Raw genomic sequence first — 21,651 nt, forward strand, 5'->3', positions numbered from 1 at the left:
AATCTTCCTTGAATCATTCTATGGGAATTGGGGCTCAGGAATTGGGCACAAATATGGAAAACTGGGCACTGCTATTGTTATAAGTAATAATTTATGCTTTTTCTGTGACCCAGGAGTCACATGTTTTCTGCCAACAATCATGAAACTGTGGCAAACAACCTAGTTTCTAATTAGGGTAAAAGTGTTAGGGATTTTGCACTTATTGATGCAATTTTAACTCTTTCTTCACAACTCTCTTTTTAAATTTATTATTTTATTTTATTTATGTATATTTTTAGAGATGGGGGTCTTGCTATTGCCAAGTCTGCCTCAAACTCCTGGTAGCAAGTGATCTTTTTGCTTCAGCCTCCTGAGTAGCTGGGATTACACATGTGTTTCACTGCACCCAATTTCTCATCTATTTTAAATTTTTTTAATTTAATCATTGTAAATACATAATAGTTGTATGTATGAAGTACATGTGATTTTTTATACAAATTAACAATGTGTAATGATCCAATCATTGTAATTGGGGTATCCATCACCTCAAACGTTTATTATTTATCAGTGTTAGGAACATTTCAATTCAATGTAATTCTTCAAAATAACTTTTAGTTATTTTGAAATATACAATACATTTTTAACTATAGTGCTACCATACATTAGACCATATTCCTTTCATCTAGCTGCTTTTTTGTACCTATTAACCAGCCTGTCTTTATCTTTTCCTCCCTGCTACCCTACCCAGCCTCTGATAACCATCATTCTACTCTCTATCTCTGTAGAGATCTTTTTTTTTAAATATCTCACATGTAATTCATTTTAAAAGCCCCTAGGTACTTATGGGAGATTTTCTTTGTCACATAGGAAGCAAGCACTTATGATGTTGTAGTACATTTTTAAAAACATATACCAAGGACATTATTTGGCATATTTAGCAAAGCAATGTCAGTTTACATTTATTGAACAACTAGCAAAAAATTCACTGCTAAAATTTAAGGATATAGAAAGTAATGAAGCATCACATATGCTCAAGGAGATGATAGAAATAAAATTTACAATATTCACAATATAAGAGTTCATATTAATAAACTGCTATGTATCAGAAATAAGTTATATATTATTATACACAAATTTTATATATAAGAAAATTGGTGTTATAAGGCAGATGATATATGCCCAAATAACAGAGTAACAGAGACTGGATTTGAACATTCCCCTTTCCAGAACATATCATACAACCACTATACTTTATATCTGAGGATATAGAAACATATGTAAAACAAAATTAACAAAATAAGATTGCACAAACTCAATCATCTGTTTCTTCTACATAAAATTATTATCATTTGTTAGGTTTCATACATATTTTTCTTTGAGGCATTTTAAAATAATACCTGTTTCAATAAATAGCTTAAATTCATGAAAACCATTCATTGTTAGAGGTCAAATACATATTAAATATCTTGAGGTGATATTCAGATAGGTTTTTGTCTTCTGTTTCTCATGTGTATTTTACTAAATAGATTGTTTTTACAAAATCTGAGGATAGAAATATATATTTCATCCACTGGACAACCAAAATATAAAGCTATTATTAAAACAGAGCTTCTTGTGGTGAAATATATTTTGTATCTTATTTATGTGTGTTCATATGAATGGCTAGCAAGTCATTGAAAAGTAGGCCACCAATTACCCTTTTACATGCATGTTATGTTACATTTGGCCTTAACTTATATGTAAATGAATCAAAAACATTGAGAACTTATGTTTTGGACTAAGCGTGTTCTTTTTATGTGAATATTATAGAATAGAAAATAAATACATCTTGCTATGTATAAGAGTATTTTTGACAATAAACCTAAAAAATATTCTAATGTTAGAGTATATATTAGTCTGTTCTTACACTGCTCTAAAGGGCTGCCCAAGACTGTGTCATTTAGAAAGGAAAGAGGTTTAATTGACTCACAGTTCTGCATGGCTGCGGAGGCCTCAGGAAACTTACAATCATGGTTGAAGGGGAAGCAAACACATCCTTCTTCACATGATGGCAGGAAGGAGAAGTGCTGAGCAAAAGGGAGAAAAGCCCCTTATAAAACAATCAGATCTCACGATAACTCAGTCACTATTATGAGAAAAGCAGCATGTGGGTAACTGCCTCCATGATTCAATTTCCTCCCACCAGGTACCCCTCCCACGAGCTGTGGGGATTATGGGAACTACAATTCAAGATGAGATTTGGGTGGGGACACAGAGAAACCATATCAGAGTATTATCAATAGACTAAATTGCATGCTTCCCAAACAAAATAATAAAAAAATTGCAAACTGTGTTAGTAATTCAAACATATAGATATTTTCATCAGCAATAGGAGATACAATAGAGAAAATAGATAAAATGAATCACTAAGCAATTTGAAATTGGATAAATTCCTACAATAAAACAATCTTCAGAGTCATTGGTACACAGGCACATAAAAACAAAACCAGAAATAACATAATTTTTTGTCCACAAGAATCACAAAATAAATTGAGTGTATCTGCCTTTGGGTGATATTTGGGGAGTCAAGCATACACATTTTGTTCATTAAGTTTTAAGTTGACAAGATTTTACTCAGACCCTCAAGAGATCAGAATAACGGAACCAAGTACTACTTCTCTCCTATATCATTAGCAAGGAGAGAGTTGCACAAGCACAGTAGCCATGAACAAAGAGTGTTAATTTATTTACTGCCAAACTTATTCCCCACTTGGCCTGTCTTCAAAGGCGTTAGCTCTCTCTTTTCACTCTTTGTTTTTGTGAATATAACTATTCTATATTTTCTTTTCCCTCAACTTGCTGACTGGCATATATTGCAAACATGGTACAGTACTTATGTCTGAAAGATTAACTGACCTGCTTTCTGAGATTTTTTTTTTTTTACAAATTATTTGCCATCTGTAAATTAGTCTTTAGATAATTAATGTCAATGGTCATATTTTAATATATTCAATTACTGTCTTCATTTTTTACATATTTTCAGTATACATAAAGTATAAGATTTCCTCTCTTCATATGTCTCTGCTTTAAACATGATTCTTTAAACATTTCAGACTTAAAAGGCTGCTAAATGTAGTCAGATAGTAAAGTTCTAGTGAGGATTCTTGTATTTTATTTGTAATCTGCCCACTAAATCCATTGCTTTTCATTCACTATATATCTGTGATTCTTTATTTCAAAGACAACATGCCCTTTTTATATGGACCCATTTCACCAGTGTACACATAACTGTGTGGAATGTAAGAAAATAATCAGTACTTCCAATTCAGTCATAGAACAATTCACTGTTAATACTATAAAGATGTTAAGAATTTACTTATTCCCAGTCCACACAATGCATCATTCATAGAATCCAAACAAATACTTGAGTGAGAAAATGAATAAATAAATCAGAACATTCTTTACTAAATAAAATGTATCAGATTTATTTCATCACATTAATATTTAACAAAACAATGAGATCAATTCACCAAAACTTTTCTTTCTTTTTTTTTTTTTTGCCTTCTGGAAGCTTTGTGAAGTTTAAGTTCAGTTCTGTTGGAAAGTTAAAGCAATGCAGAAAACATCTCTATTCAGATAGTATACAAAACCCTGTGTTTGTTGAAGAGATTTTAATGTCAAGTAAGAAGCAATGATAAAAGGCTATATCAATGCAACAGGAAAAGATGACAGAGAATAGTAGCCAAGAAGAAGGCAAAAGAATTGAAGCAAAAACAAGATGCATGGTTTCAGGACATTATTAAAGTAAATAAAACCTTGCTTCAATTCTTCTACTTTGTCATAAACCTAGAATGCCTACCTAAAGGATGGCCATATAAGGCATATTAATATAGGTTTATGCATTTAGGTGACTTCTTATCAGCAAGGGTATTATTAACACTTGTTGTTGAAAATTAATATTCAAGCTGTCTAATATAGCGGATTCAACATCAACTTATTTTATTTGGGTATTTTTCATCTCAGAACTTTGAGTTTGCCACATGGTCTCTGGTTTCTGAAGAGAAGTTGTTATTTTTCTTGAACATAAATTGTAACAAATCGATCATTTTTTCTTGTTGCTTTCAATAATTTCTCTTTGTTTTTGATGTTTGACAGTTTGACTAGAATGGCTTAGGTATAGATATCTTCAACTTTATGTTTTTTGTAGTACTTTGAGACTACTGAATGTGTAGATTGAAGTTTTTCATCATACTTAGGATTTTTTGCCTAACGTTACTTAAACTCTATTCTTTCTATCATTTCTTAGCCTCCTTTTTTTATGAGACCCCTATATACATATGTTGTCATGATACATATTTTTCTTTATTGTTTTCTCTATCTGATACTCAGAGTACTTAATCTCAATCTATTTATTTTAAGTGTATTGATGTTGTCTTCTGCCAATTCGTTTCTGTTGAGCCACTGCAGTGAATTTTTTATTTCAATTATTATATTTTTCAACTTCAAAATTTCTGTGTTTCTTTGGCTGTTTTTCTCTATTTTGTTACTCATCTCTTTGTTACTCTCTATTTAATGAGAGATTATTTTAATATATTTTCTACTTCTTTAGGCATGGTTTCTCTTACATCTTCAGAAATATTTATAACTGTTCTAAAGTTTTGTCTCATTGAGTTTAATGTTTGAGCTTCCTTGGAGATACTTTGCATGTACTTTGTTTTCTGTTTATTGTTGTTGGTAATTTTTTTCATTTTGTCACCATCTCAGCCCCATATGGCTTATTTGCATGTCTCATCAATTTTAGTTAAAAGTTGGACATTTTAAATAATATCACAAATCTAGAAATCTGTTCTTATATCCTCAGTGTATGTTGTTGTTATAGTAGCCATTTGTTTAGATAATTTTCTGGATGAATTCTATAAACCAGTCACTGCTCAGAATAGTGACCAGCTAATAGTTTTCAAAAGATGTTCTTCAAAGTCTTGAACCAATATGTCTCTCACCTTTTGCCAAGCAACTTTGAGTGTTTATTGGGGTGTTGAGACATGCTTTTGATTTTCTGACACTTTATATCTCTGCCTTAGCCTTCACTTCCTACTAACATAGAGCATTAAAGTTAGACAAATAGAAAAAGTTTTCAGACATTGTTGGTTTTTCATGGGCAATGAAAACTCTTGCACATGCCCATGGCTTTTTAGATCCCAAGGAACATGTTAGAGCTTTTGAACACTAACTAGATTTACATTATTTCCCAGATTTTGTTTTTACATTTTTGTCTAGTCTCCTCTTTATTTCATCCAGTATCACAGACTAAGGCAACTGTGATATTAAACAATAGCAACTGATTTATTTGACAAACAAGCTGGAAATAGGATTTTTCTTACTTAGCCAACTCTGAGTCACATCAAATAAAGACAAACCCTCTAAAAGAAACTTTTCCAGAGAGCAGCTGTATTGCTCAAATGTTGGCAATACTCTGATAAGACTTTTGGAAGAGCTCCAGATCTGCTCTGCACACAATCTTCTCCTGATTCCAGTGGTTGCTATGCTGCTGTTTTTCACAGCTACTGCTCTTGTGCTGTTTTTCAAGGGTACTGTGAAAATGACAAGAGTTGGATGGAAATGTCTTATATATCCTAGAGTGTTGGTTATATCTCTAATAAAATACATATCTTCCACTTCAGCAATTTAGTTATGAGGATAACAAATTTCTTAAGCAGAAATTTAAGAAGATATACTACTGAAATGTTTTGTATTTTAAAAATCATTTTCCAGTATTCAAACAGGGCATGCCAGTTAGTTTATTATTAACAAAATACATGTGTTCATACTAAACCCTTTATAGTAAGTATGGCAAATTTTAAGTATAATTTCCTGGAATTATTTTTGCTTTTGTTACTTTAATACCACATTTAATTTGCTCCCAAAAGAGATATTTTTCCAAAAGCATTTTGTTTTTGCAAATCACTTTCCCATTTGAATAAGAACCTCTCTTGTGATTCTGAGTATTTTGATATACTGTAGCTTAAGGCAATCACAAAAAATAATGTTAACTATTTTTAAGAAATATTGGCTAAAAAATGTAGTAGCCTTATTATGTAGTCAATTAAGGAAAAGCTTATTTATTGTTGATTTTGACTTAACTTCTGTCTTTGATATTTATAAGGTATATTTTACTGCATAGTTGAGTTTGCAGATTGTTTTCCTCCAGCTACTTCACTATGAGCACAAAATTAATTATATATGCACCAGCAGATGCCACCAATATACACTTGAAAATGCAACAATAAATCTAAACTTTTATACCAAATAGAATTTCGCTATATATGGCCTTATATTTACTCTTCCTTCTTTCATCAGTTACAAGAATAAACACTACATACAATGTTGATATGTGAATGTACTAATTTAAGTGATAGATAATATTTAATTTTTTATTATGTATTTTAATGTTGGAAATAATATTAAAGGTGATTACAATAGAAAATAAACCAGTAAAAATTCAAGAATCTTCCTAAACTGATCATTGAAGAACTGTAAGATTTTCTACTTCAAGTGTTTATGTAACAGGGTACCTAACACAATTGCAGAATACAAACACACACACAATTTCAGAAATATATATATTTTAACATACCCACATGTATATTTAGAAATACACACACGTATAATATATGTATATGTAATAAAAAGTGAACTCATTTATGCTATCAGGCCATTACAATAATACATTTTTAGAATTTCACAAAAGTAATTACTTTGGAAAGAATATACTTGCTACCAAGAGTTTGAAATTAGACTTTCACTAACAAGGTAAACTTTCAGATATAAGAGCCGTATATCTGGTTATGATTATATATTACATCAAGGATTTTAAAACTACACTTAAACACAGACACACTCTCTCCTTCTTTCTCTCACTCCATGATATATATATATAGCCCTGTCCCATTACCCCAAAGTTATTCCAAAATCTTACCAAGGATCCTTATTCCTTCTTTCAAAATACAGCTCTCCACAAAAACCCCACCCCATACACACAGCACAACACATGTCATCATGGGATATTTTGGCCTCCTTTTACATAAAAATAATTGGTGGTTATTGAGATTGAATGTCTGCCTTCACTCTTAACTTTGGATGTGTGTATAATTACTATTTTAGATACTTTTGAAAATGAAAAGAGGCCTTATTAATTATTATAGTGAAAAAAGAAAGTGAAACTGGAAAATTTAGTCACTCTTCAAACCCAAAAAGCAGATAACATGCCTAAATCTACCCTTCCTTCCCTATGCTTTAAATCACTCAATTGGGTGTCACTCTTCCTTTCAAACAAAAATTCCTTTGCATGGACATTATATTTCACACTTTCTCCATATATAGCTGCTTTATCTAGTAAAGTAACCAGACCTGAATTCTGTAACCATTCACCTGACTTTCACCTTTTCCTTCTTAAAGACCATTCTTATTAATGGTTATTTTTTTTATTAAATATACTATAAAGTGTTTCACAATTTTACTCAAAGTCTTTTTTCCATTCCCATCACATTTATGCTAAAATGCACACTTAATTACATGACTGTAAGACGCTGAATGAATTGTCTCCATGCCCCCTCTCTGATCTCATTTTCTGCATATCTTTTTCACTCCCTTTCTACTTCAGCCACAATTCAAATTTTGAAGCACACTAAGAGGTACTCAGTGTCTTTGTACTTGATGCTTTATCTCTTTGAATGCTGTCTCAAAATATCATGTGGCCTGTTTCTCATTTCATTCATTTTTGTTCAAATGTCATCTCCACTGAGTGGTCTTCTTTGACCATAATATATAAAATAGCACTCATCACTGTCCTTGCAACTGAAATGTATTTTCTTTTATAACACATACCACAGGCTCAATGAGCATTCAATACTACTTTTATTGTATGTCTCCTTAGTATTAAGTATTAATACTATTTTCATTGTATGTCTCCTTCAATACAAAAGAATTTAAGCCACATGAAATTTGTGTGATTTTATTTTTACTTTTTTTCTACCCAGAGCTTAGTCAAAAATATATTTATTGAATCACTGAAAGAAGTTGAAAAAATATAATCACAATTATATAGGATTTCTCTCATCTTTTAGCATGAACATATCACTGTATGGATTTTTACAGTGTACACTGTGCTTCTGACTTAGGAAGGCTCTTTTCTCTCATAAACCACATATTTACCTCTCCTTCCAGAGTATTTGACTATTAAAACAATTCATTTTTCAGTATCCTTTTTTCTGTCTCTACTGCATAAATTCTATAAGTATAAAATCACATCCTCTCATTTCCCATTGATAAAATATTCTTTTCTCAACCCCATGTTGAATTCAAGGAACCATTCAATTATTTTATTAATATTCACAGCAAGTTTTTCCTACATAAGAAAAAATATTTAAGTATGTTTGGCTTTACAACAGCATTTGACAAATTTGTATTTCTGAGAAGCTGAGAAATGTATTTTGCTTTCAAAACACAATACTAGCCTGGCTTCCACCTGTCATGACTAGCCACTCCTTTTCAATATCTTTTTCTGAGTTTTCATCATTAAATGTTAGAGTGAGTTAGGTTTAATCATGAACTTTATAATCTTTTCTCAATTCAAGCCTGCCCTAAGCAAACACTTAAAGAAAAAGGAGTTCTAGGAAGCTTACTTTAGCCTAACCAAATTGACAAAATATAAAGCCATCACAGGTGAAATAACCAAACTATGTAAAAGCTTTCAAATGTTTTTTGAAATTCCTTAAGTGAGTTTTTCAATTCTAGAAGCTCTGATTGATTTCTTCTTAATCCTCCCTCCTGGCGGATCACTTGAGGCCAGTAGTTCAAGCCCAGCCTGGCCAACATGGTGAAACCCCATCTCTACTAAAAATACAAAAATTAGCCAGATGTGGTGGCAGGCGCCTGTAGTCCCGGCTACTCAGGAGGCTGAGGCATGAGAATCGCTTGAACCTGGGAGACGACAGTTGCAGTGAGCAGAGATCCTGCCACCGCACCCCAGCCTGGGAGACAGAGTGAGACTCGGTCTCATAAAACAAAACAAAACAAAACAAAAATACATGGCACTAGTCTATTTGGTAAAACTAACAACATAGAATCATTCTTAAGCTTTCCCTTTACTTAACCCACAATATTTACTATGTTAGCCAGCATTCTAGGTACTGTAGCCAAGTATATCTATTAGCTATTCATTTTTGTCTGTTAGTCTCTTTTTCCAAATAATCTTATTTAACCTCCCCAATTTTATCATTTAAATCCAATTTCAAATATCCCGTTAGTGCTTTCCACTAACAATGCTCGTGAAAATGCATTCTTTCATAAATCTGCATTGTTTTAAATTAGTTTTCCCCAGTGAAGATATCAATATGTAAATATATTATGTTTAATTATTTGTTCAGTCTATACTTTCTGTATTTTTCTCACTCAAGTATAAGCTTCATGACAGGAGAAACTTTTCTTTATCAGGTATTTATATCTTAGTGTCTTGACGACAGACTCTGATAGAATAGATTGTGAAATAAATGAATAAAGTGCTAAAAATATCTATATGAAAATATATTTCTTATGATACATAGAATGCATAGTTTTAATTTGATTTATTTATCATATTTTTATATCATGGTGGTCAGTGGAAATAGAAATTATTTTGGAAGACAGACCTGGTGTTTTAAGTTGTAGATACAGCTCTGCTATGTGACTTTAGGTGAGTCTATATAACTTTACTTACCTTTCATTTATCATCCCTCAAAAAATAACATTTGCTATCTGCAATTATTCTAATAAACTTTAGTGAAATTATGGAATAACATTAGCCTTCTCTTTCACATGTGTTTCGTTAACAGCATTTTTTTTTCCAAATACATGCAGAGAGAAAGCATGGTTCTTCTACTTCATTGAATGATAGTTCTCTAAGAAACCGTAAGGATAAAATATACACAGACAATAAGAAAAAATATCTCAATTTACTGGCTTTTGTCATACAAAAAATTGTAAGAGAAGGCCGGGCGCGGTGGCTCACGCCTGTAATCCCAGCACTTTGGGAGGCCGAGGCAGGTGGATCACGAGGTCAGGTGATCAAGACCATCCTGGCTAACACGGTGAAACCCCGTCTCTATCAAAAAAATACAAAAAATTAGCCGGGCGTGGTAGCGGGCACCTGTAGTCCCAGCTACTCGGGAGGCTGAGGCAGGAGAATGGCGTGAACCCAGGAGGCGGAGCTTGCAGTGAGCCGAGATCACGCCACTGCACTGCAGCCTGGGCGACAGAGCAAGACTCCATCAAAAAAAAAAAAAAAAATTTTTTTGTAAGAGAAAAGCATATGCCTACTATATATGAGAGCTAAGGACAAAACCATTAGATCTCTGATATATTTTTATGACTAAGAGAACTGCTTTGTTTTTTCATCTAAATCATTATCTAGCCTTCTTAATAAAAGTAATCATTTCCCATTATCCTACCCATTCACCCCGAAGAATTGCAGAAGTAAGAAAAAGAGAAACTGCTATTAGGTTTCTATTGTTATTCTTTTCTCCCTTGTATCTGCATTTGAAATTAAAGCTTTTAAGTCAAAGAATCATTTCTATGCTTGGAAAACTGAATTAGAGTAGGAAAATGAATAAAGAATAATAATAATTTGTTAATAGCTTGCAGCAGTGATATTTTTATACTACATTAATTCATTTTCCTACTCTAATTCACACAGCAGGGATAACAAATGAAAAAAAAAACCATAACATTTAATCCTTATGGGACAGAAATTAATACCTTAAAGACACAATATTGTAGAGTAATGAGATATTTAGAGGATATTCTAGCCACACTATTAGCAAGAAGAGAGGCTTTTTTCACCTCTTAACAAAATTATTTAGACATCTATCCTGACATTAGACCTACCCACTTCATGAATGTTAGTTAAATTTTTTAGATCTTAATGCAATGACAAATTATGATTACATGCCTAATTATTCAAAAAATATGAAAGGTTTTAAGAAAGGATCTGGTGCTTAAGGATATTTAAGCAGGTAAATTAAAGAAAATCCATGTAGCCAACTACCGAACATGGGAAAAGGTCTGAGAATCCTTTGGAGATAAATCTGCATAAAACACAGGGCTTGACACACAACTATTTAAGGAGAAAAGTATCAGTTACAGCATACAACTGGAGAAAGTCTTGTGAAATATGCAATGGTCATTTTAGGATTGAAAGAAAGTGACAGAGAAAACACAATGAGAAAGCTTTAAAAAGCATTTTTTATGGTAAGGTTAAGATAGTTATATATGTCATAAATTTTCTAGAAATGACATCTGAAAGCAAAGGAGCTTACTCCCCAAATAATTCAATAGGGTTTTGTATTCCATTAAGTAAAACATAAGATTCTGCTGGAAGAATATTTTATGCTTATTAACCAATGCTCAAAACTCTATAGGCAACTTAAATAAATTGAAAGGTTTGAATAACTCTATTACATAAAGTTTATAGACTTCCTTCAAAATTAGTTAAGATGCCCCTGATGGTAACATGACTAGAAAATGTTCTTTGGGAATCAAATTTGATCTGTTGTTAAGAGTGTCCTAAAACAGCACATTAAACTATTTTTTTGTATTATAAATTAACAGAAGGATAAATTTCGTATGTTTAAAATTGTTTGAAGCAAATTAGTTTGGGAACCTAACTACACATGGAAACTTGATGGAAGTAGAAAAGATATCCCCAAGAATGAAAAGGTGCCCATGCTGGGAAGACAGGACTAAGAGCATTATTAATTATATTTCTGTTTAGTTCAGAGCCAACTTTCAAAAGTGCTAGAATTGGTTGAAAGAGTTAATGATGGTTTGATAGATTAAATTATTGATCTCATTTTTTTCCTAACTTGCAATAGCTTCATATACTCACACCCTTGGTATGAACCCAGTATGGGAAGAGTGTATGACCCAGTTAATTAACTATTTGGGTCTGACCACGTAAATGAATTCATCCACTGTGTTGACAGTAAATGTAACATGAGCAGAGGTTCACCCTATTGGGCTACAACAAACTGCAATGAGAAGACTACATCGTAGGTAGCCATTGCCCCTCATCCTGGGCTATAAAATGTCACATTTAAAGAGAGGGTACATTGCCTGGGTAGGAGCAGGTTTAGAAATCGTGTGAGACATGTGGAACAGATCTGAACCCAATGTGCAGATCCAGAAGCCCAGACTAGAAAGTTCAGTCAAGCTAGTGTCACTAAATTGCTACTGACAAACAGATGTAAAACTGGTATATAATTGTTTTAAGAAACTGAGTTTTGGGGTGGTATGTTATTAAAAATTATCTTGACAATAGCTAACAATTATGGATACTAGTTTTAAAAAAAAATGAAAAGAGATCAGGTATGATCAAATTTACAAAACCAGTTAAAATCATGTATGTGGCAGGACATGTGGCTCACATCTATAATACCAGCAATTTGGGAGCCCAAGGCGGGAGGATCACTGGAGTGCAGGAGTTTGAGACTACCATGGGCAAAATAGGGAGAATGCATACAAAATTGTAAAAATTAACTGGACATGTGGCACATGCCTGTAACCAGGGAGTGTGAGGCTACAGTGACCCATGATTGTACCACTGAGCTCCAGCCTTGGTGACAGAGCAAGACCCTGTCTCAAAAGAAAAAAAAAGTATTCATTAAAAAACAAAAGAGAACATCTTCAAACTTAGGTAGAAGAAGAACAGAACATTTTGTTTTCTTAAATAAGACAAAAGAAAATTTAGTTATAAAATTATGAATTTTCTGACTACTAATATTTTTATTTAATTTTAAATTTGTTTTGTAAAACATGAGATATGAATATTTGATATATATAGGGCTATTTTAAAAGAATAAGTATTAGAAATAAAAATATGATTTAATGCAAAAGTAAAAATTAATTCATTTCAGTTAGAAAGACAATATTATTTTTGTTTTTTTGTTTTGTTTTGTTTTGTTTTTTGAGACACAGTCTTGCTCTGTCACCCAGGCTGGAGTGCAGTGACATAGTCTTGGCTCACTGCAACCTCCACCTCCTAGGTTCTAGTGATTCTTCTGCCTCACCCTCTGGAGTAGCTGGGATTACAGGCGTGCACCACCATGCCTGGCTAATTGTTGTATTTTCAATAGACGGGGTTTCACCATGTTGGCCAGGTTGGTCTTGAACTCCTGATCTAAGGTGATCCACCCGCCTTGGCCTCCCAAAGTACTGGGATTACAGGTGTGAGCCACTGTGCCCAGCCAGAAAGATAATATTCTAATGCCTGAAGGATCCTTGGATCCCTGGTTATCCAGGAGTATAGTATATTCTAGGCTACTTGCACTTCCCTCTCTCCCCAACCCTGTCTTTGTTACTCTCTCTCTAGAGTGTCTCACTCTCTCTCTTTCTCAGTCCCTCTTTCTCTGTCTTTTGATTGATTGATTGATTGATTGATTGATTGATTTTTGCTCACCCCTCTCTCTTTCTCTATTTTTAGCTCTATTTCTGTCTTTCTCTCTAAATGTGCATTAGTAGTTAGATTTTAAGAATGGCCCTTGGCTGGACGTGGTGCCTTAGACCTGTAATCCCAGTATTTTGGGAGGCCGAGGTGGGTGGATCACCTGTGGGCGGGAGTTCAACACTAGCCTGACCAACATGGTGAAACCCTGTCTCTACTAAAAACACAAAATTAGCCAGGCATAGTGGTGCATGCCTGTAATCCCAGCTACTCGGGAGGCTGAGGCAGGAGAATCGCTTGAACCTGGGAGTCAGAGGTTGCAGCGAGCCAAGATCGCCCAGTGCATTCCAGCCTGGGCAACAAGAGAGAAACTCCATCTCAAAAATAAATAAATAAACAAATAAATAAATAAATAGGAATGGCCCTCAATGACGTTTGCTCTTGCACAACTCTCTCCACTTTGAGTATGGATCAGAATTGTGAACATGCTGAGATATCACTCTTGAGATTATGTTACCAAATGTAATCATGTGAGCACATTTTTTGTAAATATATATATTTTAATCTCCTTTTTATCATACTTTAAGTTCTGGGGTACATGTGCAATACGTGCAGTTTTGTTACATAGGTATACATGTGCCATGCTGGTTTGCTGCACCTATCAACCCTTCACGTACATTAGGTATTTCTCCTAATGCTGTCCCTCCCCTAGCCCCCCACCCCCCGACAGGCCCCAGTTTGTGATGTTCCCCTCCCTGTGTCCATGTATTCTGATTGTTCAACTCCCACTTTTGAGTGAGAACATGTGGTGTTTGGTTTTCTGTTCTGTTAGTTGGCTGAGAATTATGGTTTCCAGCTTCATCCATATCCCTGCAAAGGACATTAACTCATCCTTTTTTATGGCTGCATAGTATTTCATGGTGTATACGTACCATATTTTCTTTATCCAGTCTATGATTGATGGGCATTTGGGTTGGTTCCAAGTCTTTGATATGTGTATTGTGGCACAGTTCATGTGAGAACTTTACAGTCAGGTAGCAGAATGGGAAGACAAAGAGATTTGAGGCATGAGAAGCATTCCATGGGCCATTACTGGGTTTGAAGATGGATAAAGCCTAGGCAAAGATCAGAGAGCATCTTTTAGGATCTGTGAACAATGCCTGGTCAAAAGCCAGCAAGGAAATAATAGTAACATCAATCTCAGTACTGACATACCCAACTGAATTCTGCCAACAGTTTGAAGGAGCCCCAAAAAAATTCTTCTCCAAAGTTATCAGGTAGGAGCCCAACCCATCCAACAGCTTGAATGTGGCCTTCTGAGTTCCTAAGCACATTGGAAGCTGCATGGAGTTTGACCTACAGAACTGTGAGCTAATAAATGGACATTGTTGTAAGGCATCTCATTTGTGGTAATTTGTTATGTAGTAATAGAACATGAATCCAATGTGTAAAATGCATATTAACTTAGGATTTAGAGTAATTTATTGAGAGGTTCTTTTTGTTCTCCACAGTTTTATTTTTGTATACCTACATTAACAGAAGAAATAAAAAAGAAGGTTATGTGACGTTCTTTTTTTTATTTTATTCTTGTAAGAGCTATTTTATCTATGATGTGTTTAATTATCCTGGTGAACATACCGAGTTTCTGCTTTGTTCATAATGCTTAGTTTTATTTTTGGTGAAATGTTGATGAGGTCAAGCAAAATATCTGCTCAACACATATTTTTAAAAACCTTAACATCTCAAATATTGAAAAAATATACAGCTTAAAAATAAAATACAAAAAGATGTTAAAATATTTCTAAAAGAGATCATGTTACAAGTGATATGAAACTTTGGCTTATTTGTTTTTATGCAATATGAAGCATCTGTCTACCTAAATAACTAACAGAAAGAAGCTCTCTAATAGAAAATGATGTTTATTCAGGCATAGGACATTGAAATGGGAATACATGTGCATATTCAAGGAGCTAAAAGAAGACAAACGTTTTTAAAGGAAAAAATAGAGAATTACATAATTGTTTTGAAATAATTATCCTTGGTGACAAAGATCATTAATGAGGGTGATGCCAGCCCAGGGTTGGACAGGCAGTTGGTGGGTAGATGTCCTTGCAGAAGCGCTGTTATGTCTAAGGTTGCTGTGATCTTTGTGCAAGGTTGTGATTTTTGTGACAGTTTTTTATTTTCAGGCATATGGGTGTGAGAGCCCTCTCTTCATAGACTTCCCTGATTCTACTTGTCAATTTTTTTTTTCCTTCTAATAGTAATGACTCCATTGTGATTCTGACAACCTTCCCACATCTTTTATAAAACACTTTTGTTACAGACAAAATATTTTAAACAGCAGGAACTTTGAATACAGATAAAACATCTAAAGCTGAATTAGAATTACTGAGTGTACATTACATTAAAAATTCAACTTTATAAAATTAGAATACATTTTATTTATTCAAGAGAAGAATATATCACTTCTTATGTATTAAGGGTGAAAGCTGTACAGTGTATATGTCTGTGTATCTTGTTTATAACATGCAGGAGTTAAATCATTTAGAAAAGTTTATGAGGTCTTGGTAAAAATACATAACTATTATTTAATACATTTATCCCTTGCCTTTGGGATTTCATCTAATCACTCAAAGATTTGGGCCCCTCAACAGTAAAATAGAAATTATAAGTGAATTATAGGTAAAGGTTGTATTTGAATGGTTGACATAAATAATATGTAAATAATATTTTGGCACCCTCATACCAATATTTCTTCCTCATTGTTATAGAATATATAGTCTTAATATATGGTAGTACATAGAGTCAAACAGCAATAACATTCAAAATAATAATGATTATCTTTGATTACATAAAATAAACACTTTAGCGGTTATAGAGCTAAAGTTAGTCACACACTTAATTGAGGTAATCATGTGTTTGTGCTCATATACCAAAACACCTAATTGTTAAAACTCTTGTACTTGGAATGTTTGGATCTACCAAAACTTAAATGAAAGTGGTAACAAACATAGTTATGATTTTTCTGCTGCTGGTACAATATTTTTAGGTGAATCCTAACATAATCTTGATTATGTTCAGAGTTTTAAACCAAAAGTTCCTACTAAAGGATATTAAAGTAAGAAAATGTCTTAGAGGTTCATAATACAGGGAAAAATACATACTTTCTTTTCTTTTTCTTTTTTTTTTCTTTTCTTATTTTTGTGGAGACAGAGTCTCACTCTGTTGCTCAGGCAAGAGTACAACGGCGCCATCTCGGCTCACTGCAACCACCGCCTCCCGGGTTCAAGCGATTCTCCTGCCTCATCCTCTCGAGTAGCTGGGATTACAGGCACATGACACCACGCCTGGCTAATTTTTTTCTGTTTGTTGTCGTTGTTTGTTTGTTTGTTTGTTTTGTATTTGTAGTAGAGACGGGGTTTCACCATGTTAGCCAGGACGATCTCCTGACCTCGTGATCCGCCGGCCTGGGCCTCCCAAAGTGCTGGGATTACAGGCGCGAGCTACCGCGCCTGGCGGGAAAAATGCTATCAATGGTTCTTTTTTTCCTTTCCATTGCCTGTCAGATCTTTGAAAATACACACACACACACACGCACACACACACACACACGCACACACACACAGACATATAATAATCTTTCATATTTTATCATTATATCTACCATTTACTCTTGTATTTTATGTATGTATTAGTTCATTCTCACACTTCCATAAAGAAGTACCTGAGACTGGGTAGAGGATACACAAACATCAAAGAAAAAATAGATCAATTGGACCTCATTAAATTTCAAATGTGTATGCTTCAAAGGACAACATGATAAAGTGAAAAAAGCAATCTACATAAAAAAGAAACTAAGTTTTCAAGTCATATGCTTGACACAAGACTTTTATCTAGATCATGTAGAACAAATCTTGCAACTCAATAGTGAAAAGACAAATACCTCAATTAAAAATGGTCAAACAAGCTGAATAAACAATACTCAAAAAGGAGACTTGCAAATATCCAAAAAGCATGTGAAAATATGGTGAACATTGTTGATCAACCTGGGACATGAAAATCAAACCCGGCTGGGTGCGGCGGCTCATGCCTGTAATCCCAGCACTTTGGGAGGCCAAGGCGGGCCAATCACGAGGTCAGCAGATGGAGACCATCCTGGCTAACACGGTGAAACCCCGTCTCTACCAAAAAAATACAAAAAATTACCCGGGCGTGGTGGCGGGCGCCTGGAGTCCCAGCTACTGAGGAGGCTGAGGCGGAAGAATGGCGGGAACCCGGGAGGCGGAGCTTGCAGTGAGCCGAGATTGCGCCACTGCACTCCAGCCTGGGGGAGAGAGCGAGACTCCGTCTCAAAAAAAAAAAAGAAAGAAAGAAAGAAATCAAACCCATGAGATATCACTTCACACTCACTGGGATAGCTGTAATTTTAAAAATACAGATAATTACAAATGTTAGTATATTGTGAAGAAATTAAACTTTTATATACACTGCAGGAGGAAATGTAAAATGGTGCAGTCACTTTAAAGCACAGGGAGGTAATTCCTCAAAAGATAAAACATAGACTTACTCGATTAGCCTGCTTCTAGATATACACCGTAAGCAGGAGTCCCTATCCTCCGGGCTGCAAACGGCTATGTGTCTGTGGTCTGTTAGGAACCCGTCCGCACAGCAGATGAGTGGCCGGGAGCCTTACTGCCTGAGCTCCGCCTCCTGTCAGATCAGCAACGGCATTAGATTCTCATAGGAGCAGAAACCGTATTTTGAAATGCTCAGGGGAGGGATGTAGGTTGTGTGCTCCTTATGAGAATCCGACTAACGCCTGATGATCTGAGGTGGAATAGTTCCATCTGTGGAAAGTTGTCTTCCACAAAACCGATCCCCGGTGCCAAAAAGGTTAGGGACTGCTGCCATAGAGAAATGAAGGCATATGGCCACACACATACTTGTACACAAATGTTCATAGCAGCATTATTTCCTATAACCCAAAATGTGGGAAAGAATAAATATCCATCAACACAGGAATATATAAACAGGTATGTCATGTGTATATATGAATAATAAAATATCAATCATAAGAAGGAACAAAGTACTGATGCTTCTTATAATATAGATTAACTTTGAGAACATTGTGCTTAACGGAGAAAGTCAGTCACAAAGGACCACATAATGTATGATCCTATTTGCATGAAATGTTCAGAATAGGCAAATTCTTAGAGATAGTAAGCAGATGGCTGCTTTGCTAGGACTGGTGGGGTGAGGTTGAGAAAAAAGGAGGCGACTGCTGGTGAGTACATGTTTTCTTTTAGGGGTGATGAAAATGTTCTAAAATTGACTGCAGTGATAATTGCACAACTGTGTAAATATTATTTCTTAATCTTTTGTAACTTAAATTTAAATGAAACACTATGCTTACATCTAAATTATACAAATAAATATAGAGGTTATAATAATCATGGCTAACATATCGCACTTACTAGATTGCATACACATTTTTGTGTCTGTAAATTGTACACTTTAAATGGGTAAATGTTATGGGATGTGAATTATTTTCTCTAATAAAACTACTAAGAGAGACACAGAGACAGAGAGAAAGCTCCATAGTCATAGGTTTTGGATGTGGTGAGCAAGACCGCCAGGACAGCCTGTGAGCAAAGCTTGCAGGAGAGTGATGGGGAGCCTAGGGAGGGTATGAAGCAGAGGAAGGTCCCAGTTGGATTTATCCATTTGAGAACCCTGTTTTCTTCCTGGTGATTCCCTATCGCAGCACCTTTCATCTCTAATAGTGTGGTTATGTCATTAACATTTTTTTCCCACCAACTCCACCGGATTAGGGGCTTCTGGACTCAGTACCTTACAGCCTTAATGACCAGGCAACAGCCAAAACAGAATCTTCAATACATATCTATTGACTAAGTGGGCAAAATGTAAAATAATTAAAAAGAAGTATAGCTGCTTATAATAATATTTTATTACACTGATAAAAGTTATTTCTATAAAGACAATTTTCTTCCCTTTTAAAATGTCATTTCCACAGTAAAAAACAAAATTAAATAAATGTAATGGTGTAAGTATGAAATTCAAGAGGAATGGTTGAGAAGTTACAATTGATTTACTAACTGCCATGATTCCACCCTATCAGAAAATTAACCTGGAGCAAATTGTTTAGTATTTCTGACTTCTGGTTTTCTCAGTTATCATATAGGAGTAATAAAGGTACTTATTTTCACTTTTTTTGGCAAAAGTCAAATCAGTTATGCAAATTTGTTATAGTGGTGAGTGTGACCCCTTCTTTTTCCTCTTTTTCTTTCCCTTTAACAGTAGTCATAACACCAGTGTACCAGAAAATTAGGTAATGGTTAAGTAAGCCAATGTATATAAAACTGCACCTCAGTAAAATCATTATGACTTTCACCTACTTTCATTATATATATACATATATATATGTGTGTGTGTGTGTTGTCCTTTGAAGCATAAACATTTTAAATTTAATGAGGTCCTACTGATCTATTTTTTCTTTGATGTTTGTGTTTTTATTGGCAGATATGCTTATTTTTGACATTTGCACCAAGGTATTGCTCTAGGCTCTGGGGTCCTTGAAGAGACCTCTCTAGTAATTGTTACATCAATGGTCCATAGTGATCATCAAAAATTAGTTTCTCAATAGGAAGATTAAATTTAAATCAGATATTTGAATCAATCATTGAGACAATTTACAAAAATCATTCACAGTGCTTCCTTATAGAAACCAAAATTCTGTTTGAGAGTAGAGCTAAGTGTTAAGAGCAGTGAATATAAAGTCAGGTATTCTCAGTCTGAATTATAGCTGTCGTATCCTCTGGCTGCATGGCATATATGCATCTCAGTTTCCTTAACTGCCAACGCAGTTAGCATAATGATTGTTTTCCCAAAGTTTGTTGTAAAAGTAAAATAATATATAAAACCTACACAAAAGTGCACCTTTATACATACTGTTACTTAAATAGTCCAATCTTAAGACATTTACCCTCACATCTGGATAACACAAATAAATAAGTGAAAATAATGATAGCTAACATACTACCCATTTTCACCTCTCTATTTATTTGTGTTATCAAGACGTGAGGGTAAATGTTTTCACTTAAGATAGGACTATTTAAGTAACAGTATGTATAAATATGACACCCCTTTTTATGTTCAGATTTTTTCATTTGTTTGTTTTTTAAACTCTTTTTTTAAATTGACAAATAAAAATTGTATTATTTGAGGTTGCTTACTAGACAAGAAAATGTAACATGGCAGCTTCTTTCCATCTGAAAAACAGGTTATTTGATTTTGTGTCACCTGAGACATTAGGATGTATTATTATGTTATCAGGCATACTTGATGTTTAAGGTTCTTTGTTATCTACAGATGACAAAGGATTGACTAGGGTTTTAGTCATTTAAATCAGAAAATAAAACACTATACTTGGTTTGAGCAGATGATCATTATTGCTACTTATGCCTACTCATGTCAGAGTTGACATGAACAGTCTAAAATTTTTACACTTTTATTTATTGTCATTTCATTTGCAGGCTGCTTATTCTAAAAAGGGCTAGTTTTCATGCTGTAAAACACTGGCCAGATAATTTATGATAATTTATGATGAGCTTATTTACTTAGTTACTAATATTTTCAGGATCAACTTAATGGGCATTCACAATACATAAGATCAACAATTTTAGTAAAAAATCCTTTATATCCTTTTTTTTTTTTTTTTTTTTTTGAGACTGAGCCTCTATCGCCCAACCTGGAGTGCAGTGGCGCTATCTCAGCTCACTGCAACCTCTACCTCCCGAGTTAAAGCTATTCTCGTGCCTCAGCCTCTTAAGTAGCTGGGATTATAGGCACCCACCACCACGAATGGCTTTTTTTTTTTTTTTTTTCCGAGATGGAGTCTCACTCTGTCACCCAAGATGGAGTACTGTGGCGCCGTCTCCGCTCACTGCAACCTTCCCTTCCCAGGTTCAAGCCATTCTCCTGACTCAGCCTCCCGAGTAGCTGGAATTACAGGCAAGCACCACCACGCCCGGCTAATTTTTGTATTTTTAGTAGAGGCGGGGTTTCACCGTGTTCACCAGGCTGGTCTCGAATTCCTGGCCTCAAGTAATCTGCCACCTCGGCCTTCCAAAGTGCTGGGATTACAGGCGTGAGCCACGGCGCCTGGTCTATTTTTTGTATTTTTAGTAGAGATGGGG

At 34.5% G+C, this 21,651-nt stretch overlaps 1 long non-coding RNA gene across 1 annotated transcript; it reads right to left on the reverse strand.

The window, feature by feature from the left end:
- Positions 1–276: 276 nt before the first annotated feature.
- LOC129136854 (uncharacterized) lies at positions 277–18,211 on the reverse strand. The gene is made up of 3 exons (XR_008538868.2): positions 18,003–18,211; positions 14,365–14,547; positions 277–2,045 (listed from the first exon to the last, which is right to left on the reverse strand). It is a non-coding gene; the product is annotated as an uncharacterized LOC129136854 (long non-coding RNA).
- Positions 18,212–21,651: the final 3,440 nt, after the last annotated feature.

This window comes from Pan troglodytes, chromosome 14 (genome assembly GCF_028858775.2).
Source record: "Pan troglodytes isolate AG18354 chromosome 14, NHGRI_mPanTro3-v2.0_pri, whole genome shotgun sequence".
In the NCBI taxonomy this organism is placed as follows: domain Eukaryota; kingdom Metazoa; phylum Chordata; class Mammalia; order Primates; family Hominidae; genus Pan; species Pan troglodytes.